We start from the raw sequence: 3,901 nt of genomic DNA on the forward strand, positions 1-3,901 counted from the left end.
TTTTTTTTTTTTTTTTACCCCACAATTCCATCTGTTGGCGAGTTGTGGTGTTAAGATTCTTGAAGTTTCAGCTGTGGCTGTCTATAATTTCAAATCACAAGCATCACTGTGTAATGTGTTCTGACCTTGAATGTAACAGTACTGTTCTGTCGGAAAATGGTGATTGAACAGAGAGCCAACATCAAATTTTATTTGAAGTTAGGCAAAATAGCTCAAGAAGTGTACAAAATGATGTAAAGTGTGTATGGTAGTGATTGTTTGAGTTGGTCAAACATATTTTGATGGAATGCCCTATTTAATGACGGTAGGGAGGACATTGAAGAAGCTTCACATGCATCAAAGCCGAGAACAAGTTGCGCTGAAGAAAATGTGAAAAAGTGACCGAAATCCCTGCATCAGACAGATGTGTTTCTGCAAGACTCATCAAGAAGCTTTTGGGAATACCAAAATGTACTGTGCATCAAATTTTGACTGACGATTTGGGCAGATGGAAGGTCTGTGCGCGGTTTTACCGCACATGTTGTCAGGTGATGAAAAACATGCCAGATTGGATCACTGCAAAGAAATGTTACAGTTGACCCAAAGTGATACAAAATTTACAAAATTGATTGTTCCTGGTGACGAGACATGGTGTTTTCAATATGAGTCTCTCACAAAGTGGCAGAGTGCAGCATGGTTGAACCCAAAGAAGCCGAATCCAAAGAAAGTGCATGCAAGAGTCGAGTAAAGACACTGCTAACCGTTTTCTTCGATTCCAAATGAATCATTCACAGGGAATTTCTGCCAGAAGGTCAAACAGTGAATTCTGATTATTATCTCAGTGTCCTCAATCGTTTGTGGGCAAGAAATCTTCAAATTCAACCTGAATATCCAGAGCAAGGTTCCTGGTTGCTCCTCCACGACAGTGCCCCAACCCACAAATTGAAGAGCGTGCGCGATTTTTTTTTTTGCCAGGAAAGGGATTACAGTCCTTTGATCATCCTCTGTATTTGCCAGATTTGGCTCCAGCAGATTTCTGGTTGTTCCTAAAAGTTAAGTTGGCGATGAAAGGAGACCATCACGACACCATCCAGGACATCCAGAGGGAATATACCGCAGTTTTAAATGCGATTCCACAAAAAGAGTACAGTTGATTCCAGGTATGCAAGATACAATCTGCAACTCTCCTGTTGCATGTGTGCCCCGAGGCCTCTGTGGCTCAACAGTTGCTGCATAGAGTCAATATGCCACATTGCTCCCTCCTCAAGTCTGTTGGTCCTGAATAGCCTAATGGTGCATCCCCGTTCCTTTTCTTCCCATTTTTTCCATGGATTCCTGCTAGCAACGTCTGCATTTGTTCTTGCTGTTCTTCATCCGCTACGTCTGATCCCTCTTTAAGACCAGCTCATCTCGAGCAGATTCCTACTAACGTGCCAGGAGATCCAATTATATGACAATCATCCAAAGTTTTTCTTGCTTCCTCTCTTTCTCTCTCTTTCACCAGTGGGAGCCATAACCCCACAAGTGGCTGGTGCTCCCACTTATCTGGCTACTTTTACTCTAATGCTGTTTCCTTTTTTACTTCAGAGGAGGCTAGCCCTTCCACAAGGTCCATATCCTCATCTTCAGTAACCCGCTGGAAATTCCTACTGCTCGCTTCTTGATTTCCAGCCTGTTGGTCTTCCTGTAGCTCCCATTGGTTGTCCTCTTGCTTCAAAGCCTTAGATGCTCCTTGAAGTCTCGGTTCCTTGTCAGATTGGAGTATTCGGCAGGAAAGAAGTCAGTCAATAACAAGAAGAAGAACTGAACACATGATTAGAAGATTTTATGTGTGATAATTAGTGATGGTGGTGATAACTGAGAAGACATTTTGTATTGGGAGCGTGTAGTTCAGTGACACTTGTACAGTTCCCGTGTTGTACTGTAAATAAGTTAAGACTCCTGAAGACAGCATGAAGAGATTAGTGTGCAGGGTTTTGTTAATTGTGTAAACCCGTGACAGGGTCATAAGTAATTGTATTTACAACTTGCAGGTTGTTAATAACACTGATTAACAATCTGAAATGCGTGTTCAGTGGCCCAAACAGTTTACAATATATGTATATTGTTTCAGGGATTTTGCTGGGCCATATGCAGCCTTTCGTAGTATCATTTTTTAACTCGACCTCAATTATTTAATTTTAGGAGCCTAGCCACTATTCATCAGATGCCTGTCCAGCCTTACAAATGCATAATTTTATTTAATTTTGAGTTTGTTAAACATTGGCAATGCAGCTTAACTTCTGTTGACTCAGAAACCTCCATACATGCTGATTGACCCAGGCACACACCAAACAAGGGGGTATACTCTCTCTGTCCCTCCCTCTCCTCTCTGTCAACACTCTCACACCTACCGATTTACCATCTCACTGTACTGGGGCTTCAAACACATTTCTCATCCTATTAGGATTTTTCATGTTATTTACGCTCATTTTCCAGGATAATTTGAATGAACTTCAACCTGTACATGGTGAGGAGCAACGATATCCCTGTGATGAATGTGGTCATTCATTCAGTGAAGAGCAAATTCTGATTGCACATCAATGCATACATAGTGGGGAGCGGCCATTTTGTTGCACCCTGTGTAATAAGTCATTCAGCCATAAGAGTCATCTGAAGACACATCAGCACATACATAGTGGGAAGCGGCCATTTATATGTGACATATGTAATAAGTCATTCATTTCGAAGAGTGATCTGAAGAAGCATATGCACACCCATACTGGGGAGCGGCCATTTTCTTGCATTGTTTGTAATAAGTCATTCAGCTGTAAGAGTCATCTGAAGACACATCAGCGCATACACAGTGGGGAGAAACCATTTTGCTGTAATATATGTAATAAGTCATTCAGTCAGCAGAGTCATCTGAAGACACATCAGGGCATACATAGTGGGGGGAAGCCATTATGCTGTGACGTATGTAGTAAGGCATTCAGTCAGCAGTATACTTTGAAGATTCATCAGCGCATACATAGTGGGGAGAAGCCATTTTGCTGTAATGTATGTAATAAGTCATTCAGTCAGCAGTGTACTCTGAAGACACATCAGCGCATACATAGTGGGGAGAAGCCATTTTGCTGTAATGTATGTAATAAGTCATTCAGTCAGCAGTGTACTCTGAAGACACATCAGCGCATACATAGTGGGGAAAAGCCATTTTTCTGTAATGTATGTAATAAGTCATTCGGTGTGCATGGTAGTTTGAAGACACATCAGCGCATACACAATGGGGAGCAACTATTTTGTTGTGACGAGTGTAATAAGTCATTCAGCCAGCAGTGTGATCTGAAGACACATCAGCGCATACATAGTGGGGAGAAGCCATTTTGCTGTGATGTATGCAATAAGTCATTCAGTCAGCAGAGTAATCTGAAGAGACATCATCGCATACATAGTGGGGAGCGGCCATTTAGATGTGATGTGTGTAATAAGTCATTCAATCATCAAAGTAGTCTGAAAACACATCAGCTCATACATGTTGACATGTGTAGTAAATAATGGAGCAGTAGAGATGGGTTTAGACTAAAGGATGAGTATGTGACTTGTAGCATGCCACATTTCATGTTGTAATTAACATTTATGAACCGAAAGACACCGTATGGGGACCTTTAAATTAAAGCTGAGATGGCCGAAGGACACCGTATGGGTATGCACGGTCCACACGTGCACACAGTGTTTTAAATTTAATTTTAAGATAGAACTTCTTGTTCTACTTACATTATTTTTGGACACCAGCTTTATAAGTAGACTGTCTTCCCTCCTGCATCATCTAACTGAATGTTGCATGTCACTGAATGCAGAGTCTGACGTCGCAATTCATGTACTTTGTCCGTAATTAACTCTGTTTTCCACGCGAAGCGCGCACACGCAATGTTAGTCTCGT

The sequence above is a fragment of the Cryptotermes secundus genome, unplaced genomic scaffold (assembly GCF_002891405.2).
Source record: "Cryptotermes secundus unplaced genomic scaffold, Csec_1.0 scaffold484, whole genome shotgun sequence".
NCBI classification, from domain to species: Eukaryota; Metazoa; Arthropoda; class Insecta; order Blattodea; family Kalotermitidae; genus Cryptotermes; species Cryptotermes secundus.